The sequence below is a fragment of the Manis javanica genome, chromosome 13 (assembly GCF_040802235.1).
Source record: "Manis javanica isolate MJ-LG chromosome 13, MJ_LKY, whole genome shotgun sequence".
Classification (NCBI taxonomy): Eukaryota; Metazoa; Chordata; class Mammalia; order Pholidota; family Manidae; genus Manis; species Manis javanica.
The window spans coordinates 68951436-68963738 of NC_133168.1; positions in this window are offsets into that span (position 1 = coordinate 68951436).

Consider the following 12303-nt stretch of genomic DNA (forward strand, 5'->3'; position numbering starts at 1 on the left):
ATGTGGCCATAAACTTCTTTGTATGTGTATATTACATCAGGGCTCATATGTAAAAATTTTCAAAACAATATTGTTTGCAAGAGCAGAAAACTAAAAATGGTCAAAATGTCTATCAACATAAGAATGGATATTGTGATTATTTAATCAGTGGAATACTATATATACCACAGTGAAAACAAATGAACTAAATCCATATAATTAAAACACTTAATTGTTAAAAGCATAATGCAGAGCATAAAACTAAAACCATGAAAAAATATAAGCAATCGTAAAAACAGTATAGCAATATATATATTGATGGTGAATCAGTGAAGCAAAGGAGAGATGATTAACATAATATTTGAAGTAATACTTTGCTTCATAGGCAAGAAAATTGATTTTGTTTGGTCACACAAAGGATTCTATAGTATAAAGCCTATTATTTCTTAAACCCTGTGTAAAAAAATACATTTATTTTTATCTTATAAACTCAACTTATATGTTCTGTATACTTGTAATATTTCAGTAATACATTTTAATTTTTTTAAATGAACAGAAAAATCACAATGTGGATATATTTTGTGGTTTGAGCCAGAGTTGAGGGGCATAGTTCCAGGTAAAATATAAGTTGTTACTACCTCAAGCACTCTTAGAAGCATATTTGGTGACAATTTTGTTTAATCTTCATCTTTTTAAAAAAACTTTTAAAAGTGCTGAGAGAAATTATAATTGCTATACCAATGCTGATTTCATATAACTGTTTCGCACAAAATGTCCTCAGCTTTCTTCATCGAAATCCTTGTATTGGTACTCATGACAACCAGAATATGCCTCCCCTGTTTATCAGATCATAGTTCCATGCTGAGAGGCAGTAATAAGCTACCATGTTTCCAGGTAATAAATAGGACTTACGACAGTGCTGAAGACTTTAAAGACAACAAAAATGTGAATATTTCTCCCTCACTTCATTAATTTCACAAGTGATAGTAATTGAATGCCAGGTAAATTATATATATATATGTGTATGTGTATATATATGAATATACTGGGTAACTATCTCTGCTATCTCACTGCCTCAGAACATATTAATGATGAAACCTTACCCTTTTTGTACTCTGAAGACACATTTAATTCCACAGAAGATCAAGAACTGAAAGCAGTAACACTTAGATTCATAAATCTATTGAAGTAATTTTATTACCTCTGTAAAACTAGGGCTTCTTTCTCCCCTATAAAGGGATCAAGCATGATAGCAATGATAAAAATGTTATTTTTGCATAAGATTGAAAAGATTCCACACAGAATCTTTAATTATTTTTGAAAACTTTAATATGATTTAGGGTTGGTAAAATATTTTTCTCACGTTTACACCCAAACATGTCTGATCCATATTAATATGGGTGGCATATACTGGAGAAGTTTGAAAATCATACTTTGAAATCAATATTAATTTTATGGTTGTATAAAACTGAAAATAGAGTTAGCTCTCCCCAGATTTAGGCAAATATCCAATTTTCTTCTCTAGTATTTCTTCTAGCCTGAACAAAAAAAAGGCAAAATGCATTGCACTGAAGTTAAAGCAAACCACTCAATAATAGGTTCTGTGTCTGGTGAGAAGCACAAAGGGCTAAGCAGGAGAGTGGGAGAGAAGAGGAGATGAAGACGTCAGCTCTGGTGTGTGGGTGTCAATGACATGATAGTGGGAGTAGAGAGAAAGGCTTTCCAATCTGGATTCTTCCCACTGAAACTGCCCCTGCCAGGACTCCTAAATGCCTGCCGTCTTGCCAAAATGAATGAATGCTAACTATTGCTCATTTCACTCAGCTTTTCAGGAGATTAGTTACCAATGATCATTTTTCACATCCTGAGCTTCTCTTAATTTTCATGTCTCCACTTTTAATGTTACCATTTCAAAGACAGAGAAAGACTTACTTCTCATCCCGTCCAAAATAGGGACCCTCCTATTCTCCCATAGGACAAAAAATATTCCTATTTTTCACATCACAATTTTAATTGTGAGTTCCTTTTATTGTTTGCTGTTTTCTTACCCTAGGCTTTGAGCCATCATGGGCCAACTGACACACCTCGTGCACAGCAAAGTCCAGGCTCTGGTTCTGACTCATTTCACTATTTTGCTGTTCTAGTTACCAATTTATTGCCCCTCTGCTCCAAATGTTCTTCTCAATATATGCTGTTACAACAGACAGAACCCCTTTAAAGAAGCGTTTCTTCTTTAAAGCGAGCACAGTGTTAAGCTTTCTCAGTAGAGAGCACAGGAGCGACGCTGCAGAAGAGGCTGTCCTGCGGTTTGACCTGCAGCTCGGTGGGTCTGGCGTGGGCACGGAAGGCCATCTGATGGACATCTGCCCCATGCCACTCACCCAGAAGGCATGGTCCCTGGGGGTTTGCAGCTCTGGCCTGATGATAACCTTCTCATGGTACTCTTGGCATAGAAACCGTGCCCTGAAGGGTTCTTGCCTGCCCTGGTGCCTGGGCGCCTCCTGCCTGCCTCAGCATTCCCATCGCCCCTGCAGGCCCCCAGGCAGCTGTGCCCCACAGTGTTCCCACCGACTCTGCCGTGCGTGCTGCTTGCCTGTCCCCTGCCTGCCCTCTGGAGGGATGCTGCTTGCTGGCCCACCAATTCCATCTTGGGAAGCCCAGTTAACTTCTCTACTACCCACTGGAATGAGCCACATTTCTTCGAGTTCTGAAACACTTTCCAAGTTTGTCCTTCTTTGACAACTCTCCTTCACTCTCGGGTACCATTTATCTTACAGTTACTTTTTAAATCACAGTGGAATCATCCTTTATATTAAACTTTCCTCCTTTAACCCATTGTGTGTCTTCTGTCTCCTGATTACACTCAGAATGACACACTGGCGTAATATTAAATGGATGAAAATATTATGATTGGAAAAAAAACTTTCTATTGCTGAACAGTAGTGTAATTAACAAGTGTACCTCTGCACACCACAGAGATTGATCCGTAACTTAAATAATAGGAAGTGAAACTGAGCTTTTTCAATGTATTACATATGAAATTGTTCTCCCAAGTGGTTGTACACCTTTCAGTAGAATGTGTAAGAGTTTCTAACAACCTACAGGGTGTTAAGCATTTAGTTTTGTTAATCTAATGGAAGTAATTGTCTATCACTGATATTTTAATTTGCATATTTTAATTACCATTAATTTTCTCTATAATTTGCATTTAACTGATTACTAAGGAGACTGAATATTTTTATATACTTACCTTTTGCTTTCTTTTTGTGTGTGAGGTACTTAGGCAACTTCTTTGTCCATTTCTTTATTGGATTATCTGCCTTTTAAAAATTACTTCCTGAGTGAAACCAATTTGTGCTAGTATATGTGTTGTAGGTATTTCCTATCAATTCTGAGTCAATGTTTTTTCCCCTTTGATACCAATAGTCCTTACTTTTAAACCACATATATCAATTTAGTGACCCCCTGAAAGTTTAACCTGCTTGAGGGAGCTGTACCTGGCAGGGTACAAGCTGAAGTGACTTTAATATTTGTCATCACACCCATCTAAGCTCTCCTTGTGGAAAACATACCTTTCCTACGCTTGACCTGAAATCTCAGGTGGATTTCGTATATTGTCTGGTCATGCTAAAGTATAATATTTCCTCCCATAGCTCAGACTTGACTCTGGCAAGGAATCACATGAAAGGAGGTGAGGTGTGGTGGCAACTATGTTTCTTGCATTTTTCATTCTTCACTGCCACCTCCACTTTCATTATTATTAGGAAACTGCACAGTTGTGGAAGATACTAGGAGAGTCAGAAGATACGATAAAGATCTTAAGTTGCTTTTAAGGCTGTAAACAGGCAAATAACTCTTGTGTGTCAGATATTCAACACATGTTTTAAAAGTAATAAAATAAAATATTAAAGAAATACAATAGAAGGAAATAAAAGTGAACTCAAAGAGCAAGAAATGTATGCAGAAAACACTGCAGCAATATCATCCAATTGTTTCTATGATCAAAACACTTTCATTAGGTATGAGATCCTACGACCTGGCTTAACGCTTCCTACCTCCTGCATGGACACTTTCATCATCTTTTCTACAACCTTATTGCTTTATTAGAACCGTGAAAATATCACAGGGTAATGACCTGAAGTGAAAAATATATTTACTACTTTGACACTGGAGGTTCTTTCCAGATGCAGAGTAAATGATGCCTGCAGGCCGTTCAGTATTTCTGGAGTTTCAATAACAAAAGATTCTGACAACTACTAATCAGGAAATAAGTGAAGCATCTATACCCACAGTTTATTGTATTAGAAAAAGGTTTGCAGGTGTTCTGCTGATAACAATGAATTGTGGATCTTAATTCTGTAAAAATTATTAAATCAACTTCCTAGTTCAGTATCTATATTTTGTTACATTATCCAGTATTCTTTTTTTCTCTATTTCTCTTTCTCAACAAGGTGTGCGTGTGTGTGCGTGTGTCCCCATGTCACTGTGTGTTTGTGTGTGCATCTGTGACTATGTATGTATGTACTGAACACCATAAGCAATCTTCTAGTGAATTTTATCAGCTTGATTTTGAGTTTACTGCAAGTTTCAGGAGAGCTCAGCAGTAGCCAACATAGGGCCTTGAAATACACACTATCTTGGTAGTAATAAAAAGCCATGAGGCGTAGCACAGTGCTTTTCAAAATTTAATATGCACACCAATCACTTGGGGAACTTAAAATGCAAATTCTGATTCAGCAGGCCTCACATAATACCTGAAATTATGTATTTCTCCCAGGCTTTTGGGTGATGTCAGTGCCACTGGTCCATGGATCATACTCAGAATGGCAAAGGCAGAGTGTCAATCACAAAGAATATGACAGACCCGAGCTCAAATCTTGTTTCAGCATTTATTGAATATGTGATATCTGTAGGTTTTAAACATTCCCATTTCTCTCATTATTGCCATCTATAAAGTAGAATGAAAATATTAACACATAGGGTTGTTGCAATGACATAAAACATCATGTCTGTACAAGAACTTGCTAAACAGTCCATGTTGAATGAGTGTCAGGTGTTTTCCAATCTCTGTCAAGGCTGAGGACCATGAAAGGTTATGGAGAATGGGGCAATCTTAAATGTTCAAGGAAGTGTTTTTAGAATGCTGTAAAATATTTTTTGAAGTGTCAGCTTAACATGTTTCCAAGAAGTAAAAAGTCTTATTGTGGCAATCATCATTTAATTCATAGGTCTCAACCCATGAGAGAATTTTGGCCATAGTACTTCCTGCAAATAATTTTAGGTAGCAGAAAAAGCTAGATACAGTGCCACAGACATAATCTGTGTGCATGTAATAATAAAAGTTTTGAATGCTATTTAACACTAAAGTTAGAAATACATTGCTGCCATCACTGTGAAGGAGCTCCAGTGATATGGTTGATATTGCCCTTTCAAAGAAATGCCAATGTCAGTTACAGTCTCTTGCCTTTTGACTCTAAATCCATCCTTCAGTGCTATACATATGACACTGGAGCGTCTCTGCTTTTTCAATGGATAGGATGGTAAGGGTTGCCAGAGAAGGGTACTGGCAGGGCAGAAGGACAAGGTACTGGTGGAGAAGTGCTTTTCTTCCCGGTCTTGGCAGATTTTACAGTCACATGGAAGCTAGTCAGGTGCACCATCTCACTGTGAGCAACACTCCAGCAGCCCCTCTGTTTGATAGTTTCAGAAAGAATTCTGAAGGCGGCATCTACCTGTGGTCAGTTGTTCCCATCACTCCCTTTCGTGGCTTTCCAGAGCCATTCCTATGAAGCATTCAGAAATTTTCAGCCATCCAATGGGCCAGGACATAACTTTGCCAACAAATTGTAGGTCCAAAGCAATCCACAGACTCAGTGCAATCCCCATCAGAATTCCAATGCCATTTTTCACAGAACTAGAAAAAAGAATCCTAAAATTTGTATGAACCACAAAAGATCTGGAATAGCCAAAGCAATCTTAAGAACAAAGCTGAAGATATCATGCTCCTTGATTTCAAGCTATACTGCAAAGCTACAGTAGTCAAATCAGTATGGTATGGGCATAAAAACAGTTACACAAATCAATGGACCAGAACAGAAAGTCCAGAAATAAACCCACCAACCTATAGTTGGTTAATTTACTACAAAGTAGCCAAGAATATAAAATGGGGAAAGGACAGTCTCTTCAATAAATGATGCTGGGAAAACTGGGAAGTTGCATACAAAAGAATGAAAACACTATTTTACACTACACACAAAACTTAACTCAAACAGATTAAAAACTTGAATGGAAGACCTTCTTGAATGAAACTCCTAGAAGAAAACACAAGCAGTAAACTTGACATCAGACTTGGTGATGAATTTTTTATTTAATACAAAAGGCAACAAAACCAAAAACAAACAAATGGGATGACATAAAATGAAAAAGCTTGGGTACAGCAAAGAAAACCACCAACAAAATAGAGACAATCTACTGAATGGGAGAAGATATTTGCAAATTGTATGTCTGATAAGGGGTTAATATCCAAAATAGAGAAATAACTCATATAACTCAATAGGAAAAACAAAACAAAAAATCCAATTAAAAAGTGGACAGAGACTCTGAATATATACTTTTTCCAAAGACACACAGATGGTCAACAGGTGCATGAAATGATGCTCAACATCACCAGTCAGCAAGGAAATGCAAATCAAAACCATAATGAGATGCCATATCATGTCTTCTAGAATGGTTATTATTGAAAAAAAGAGGAAATAAGAAGAGTTGGTGAGGATATGAAGAAAAGGGAACCCTGTACACTGTTGGTGGGAATATAAATTGGTGCAGCCACTGTGGTAAACAGTATGGAGTTTCCTCAAAAAATTAAAAATAAAAGTAGCATATAATTCAACAACCCCATTTCTTGATATTTATCTGATGGAAACGAAAACACTAACTCAAAAAGATATATGCACCCCATGTTCATTATTAGTGTTTACAATAGCCAAGATATAGAAACAACCTAAGTTCATTGAGAGGTGAATGGATAAGGAAGATACTGTGTGTGTGTGTATGTGTGTATACATATAATGGAATATTATTCAGTTTTGCCATTTGCAACAACTTAGATGGCCTTGAAGGTATTATGTGAAGTGAAATAAGTAAACAGAAAATATGTAAATAGATGCTGTATGATCTCACTTATATGTAGAATCAAAAAGAAAACAAGCTTATAGATATAGAGAACAAACTGGTGGTTGCCAGAGGTGGGAGGAGTGGGTGAAATGGGTGATTGAAGGCAAAATGTACAAACGTACAGTTAGAAAATAAACAAGTCATTTGAATGTAATGTACAGCAGGGTGACTATAGTTAATAATATTGTATTGCATAATTGAAAGTTTCTAAGTGAGTAAATCTTAACATTTCTCATCACAAGAAAAATATTCTCTATGTATGGTGATGGATATTAAGTGTACTTACTGTGTTGATCATTTCTCTATATAGAAATATCAAATCATTATGTTGTATATCTGAAACTAATATAATGCTGTATGTTAATTATACCTCATTATAAATAAGAAAAAAATTTAGGCAATTGGTTGCCTTGGGAAAGAAGGGAAAAGTTGATATGATAGGAACTCATGCAAACTTCTAAATTTTGGAAATGTGTTATTCTTAAACTGGAATTTGAACACAGCTTTATTTGATTATTAGTAGCATTACTATTATTATTGATACTTTTATTATTCAAAGGGTATGTGTATGGTATTCACATGTTCTGTTGTATGAATGTTATATTTTAATAGTTTTAAACTGTATCAAAAATATCACCAACATTAAAAGGCAAATGGCAAAGTAAAAATAAAACTTGTACCATAACAAAAACCACAGTTGAATAACATATTCCATTTCAATCAGTGGTTTTGTTTTTTCAGATTAGAAAATATGCTGAGACACACTCAGTAAATGAAAGAATAATTTTTGAGGAATCTCATTCACTTTTTATTTTAATCTATTTAAATACCTACTCGTCATGTGCCCAGAGCTCAATCCTTTAATCTTTTCCCTTCTTTGTATATCGAGGTGATCTCATCCTGTCTCATTTTAAAAAATATTATCTGTATTGTAATGATTTGCAAATTTATATCATTGATCCAGTCTCATCCTGTGAACACTACATTTTAAAAGATTTGGACCCTGTATAAACACTTGGGTATTAGAAAAGATGTCGAGAGTTGGAGGTTTCATATTGTAGCATTACATGCCTTACAAACACATGCTTTTCAGAATTCCCCAGCAGGTACAAAGAGACATCTCAAAGTGAAAATACTTACAACTTAGTGCCCAGTCTCCAACTCTACCACCAAAGTTCTTTAGCAGTTTTTGTTTGTTTCCTCTCAGTTAATGGTGACTCTCTTCTTTCTGCTCAAGCAAAAGAAAATTGGTGTTGTTCTTTCTTTTATACCCCACACTTTATCAATTACAATTGGTACTGGCCCTGCCTTTGAAATATACCAAGAATTCAAGCGTTTCTCACCTCCCCCACTGCTACTACTCTGGTCCAAACCTTCTTCACACCTCATATGTATTATTACATCAGTCTTCTAACTAGTCTACCTTCTTTTGCCCCTGGCCAACTTCAGCCTGAGAATGTAGCAAGAAAAATAATTTAAAAAAATTTGTTCAGACTCATGAATCATAAATCAGCAGAGTTCAAAGAAGTTCAGGTTAGACCCAATTTACTTATTTTAACAAATAATGAAATCGGGCCCAAGAATTTCAACATTTTTCTCCAGGTTCCACTGCCAGCCGCAAAGGGAGCCAGGAAAGGCTGTAAGACAACTGAAAGTCAACCCAGGGCCTTGGGATGTAACGTCCTCCCAGTGGGCACGGGTTTTCATTCTTGCCTATGTTCATTCCTAGCAGTCAGTGTGGTCCCTTTAAATCTTAGGTTACACCATGTCACTCCTCTACTCAGAACACACTAATGGATTCCAAATTATTCTGAAAAAAAAAAAAAGCAGGAATGGGAGGAAAAGAGCAAGGAAGGAAGCCAGTTCTTACTTGGACTTAAAAGTCTCACCATGACGTGGTTGTCATAACTTGCGACATGCCTCCCTCTCGTCTGCCTGCAGTTCCACAATGTCCCGCTAAAGACACAATCTTCCTTGAACCCCGGGCTCTCTGTGCCCTCCGCTTACACATTCTTCCCTGAGGAAGCTGTGTGCTAGTTCTCCAGTTGCTGGTCCTTTCTGAACAACCATCTCTGTGAGGCACTGCTTGGCTTTCCTCTCCACGTTTCGTCACCCTGTCCTGTGATGACTTTTCATCCTCTCAGCTGCTTTAGCTTTTTTATTCCCCCATTCTTAGCATTATTTATTAACTAACATGTATTTTATGCTACTTAGTTCTTGAGTAAATAGCATGAGAATAAGAATAATTAACATAAGTAAGAATAAATACTCTTATTTAATGTCTGCTTTTCCTTTAGAATATGAACTCTATAGGATGGGACTTTCATTTTTGTCTGTTTCATTCACTGCTATGTCTGTAGCATTTAGCAATAGGTTCAGCACATATTAGATATTTAATAAACACTTGTTGAATAAGTAAATAAATGCTACCTGTTTTGAATTCCCTTACTTTATATGACTCTTTCTGTGATTCTTATTTCTCTAGTAACATTATTTCCTCAGGTATTTTATATATATAAATAGACATATGTATACATATGTGTGTACATACATATGTATAGTATTATATATTATAACTTACTCAAATTTTTCTATTGCACATTTCCATGATCTTTTGATGACTATTATGATGTATTATGTTCCCAACAAATTGCCACACATTATTATATTTACCCTTGCTTAAAAATATGCTTTCCGGAATTAGTTTGAAAATGCAATCTCTTTAGCTGCAGGAGGCGAGAGAGCTGTGGAGAAACTCACATACAGAAAAATCAAGAAAAGTAGATGAAAAGAAAATGAACATTATTATATTTAATGTCCTGTAAAGAGAAAGCACCTCTAGGACTAGCTTCACTAGGAAGAGGCTAAACTGCTACATTTTCTGTTATGTTTCTCTCTTCCCTCTGTCTATGATCCTGGGACTGTGAAGATACACATGTGAAATAAAACATTAGCTTTAAAAACAGCTATTTCTTATTTCTCTTTGAATTTTGTAACCATCCTTGAAAAAAAAATAGTTGAGACTAGTAAGGAGGAAAAACTTTAGAATTCCTTTTCTTTGATCTCTTCCTGGATCTAGTTTCCATGGAAATGATGACAACAATGAAAGACAAGAAAGAGTGTCAATGAATTAGTAAGTACAATTGGAAGCATTTTCCAGAATCTTTTGGCTCCTTTGTTAAGTGCTTTTACACATTATGCCATTTAATCCTATTATGTACATTTTAGGCTGATGTTGAGATTCAAAGAATAGTAAGGTGTTTTCTCAAAGTCACAGAGTTAGTAAATCTCAAAATCATAATTTAAGATAAAATCTGTCTGATGAGATCCTGAGCTCATGTTTACACTGTTTTCTTTTACTCAAATAGTTGTCTGATTTTAGGGAATTTCTGAGAAAATACCCCAAAGAATCAATAAATTCGTACATTTGAAATTTTACTTAATTTACATAGTAGGATTTTCTTTTAATTAAAAGAAAATGTTACCTTAACATTTTTTACATAGGCTGTAATGAAAAACAAATTGCATTCAAAATTTAACTGAATAATCCAATATTAATTATGTATTATAAAATAAATATGTAACACTTTCCATGAATTTGTTGCATGTGAAATATTATATAACAAAAGGCCAGTAAACTCTCATGTTCTGGAAAGTATGTCTAACAGCTAAATATTTATAATGGACCTGAATTCTTCATTTTTTTCCTGAATTTGCTCCAGGCCTTTTCTTACCTATATGAATAAATTTACCACTTTGACTTTTGGTTTGCTTTATTACTTTATTACTCTGAACTCTTTCAAAGTTTTTTTGCAGCCATCAAATTGGATTCTCTCTTTCCTCTCCTCCTTGGCAAAACAGCCACAAACATGAGACTAGGTTTTAGCAGAGAAATTATTTCAACTCAGCAAGTATCTGTCAAATTAAAACTAGGTTCTTAGCAATTTCTCAAGCCCTTGTTGATAGAAAATCAATGATCGCCTGCCAAAAAACTCTAAAATTAAACAATGCTCTTTAAAATAATCAGCACTTTATTGTAGTGGGGGAAATTGCTTTTTATCAAAATGTGCAGATTCATGGATCACATACTGACAGAGCTGGAAGGAGAGTTAAAATCTCTTTGAGCCAATGTTCTCTTTTTATAAATAAAGAAATGTATGCCCAGAGAGATGTGGTGATTTACTCAAGGTCACATTGATAACCAGGAAAACAGTCAAGAAAAAGGCATGGGAGAGCTAGAAGCCAGTTGTTTCTCTTTACAATATAACTTCCCAACAGTTGCCTCTGCTTCTGCTCTTGACCTCTATAGGCTATTCTCAACACAACAGCCAGGATGATCTCTTTAAAATGTAAATCAGATAATGTCACTTTTCTGGTGACCCCCAAAAAAGGGCTGCCCATCTCAGCATAAAAGCCCAGGCCTGAAAATGTCTGGTAAGTCTCTACAGTCCCCCTCTCCTCCTCCAGTATCCTCTTCTACTTTTACACCCTTTGTTTCAAGTTTCTTCAGCTGTATTTAGCTTCCAACTGTTCTTCCAACATACCTGCTGATTTTACACAGTCAGTTGCCTCTTCCTGGAAGACTCCCACCGAACATTCACAGGCCCAACATCCCAAGTTTTCATTCAAGTATCCCCTTCTCAACAAATCTTATCATGACTGCCATATTTCAAACTACAACCCGTATCTCTTCCACAACAAACACTTCTAATTCCACTTATGTGTCTTTATTTTCATAGCTTGTATCATCTTCTAACATTTACCTATTTATTATACCCATTGCTTATTTTCTCTTCCATTACTCTGTTGAAAACGCTGCTAGATTCTTGATAACTTTTGCCTTCCTCTTGATTTCTCAGTTTTCCACTAGTCAATTATCACATCTGTAAATATTTTCAGTATCCTGCCATATAGTTTCCATGGGCATGGAGTCTTGAAATAGTTTACCTTCATTTTTCTTAACTGTAGTACACTCAATTATTATCCTTTTCAGAGTATCTCTTGGATTCATGAAGGTAGAAATCGCTCACTTTAGGCTAATTATGTCTTTAACCTTTCATAAGGTCAGAAGAAGAGTGAGGGAATTCAAAAGTATAGTATGTTTACCCTATGACATACACTTAACTGTAAGCTTCAACTTTTTAAAATAGG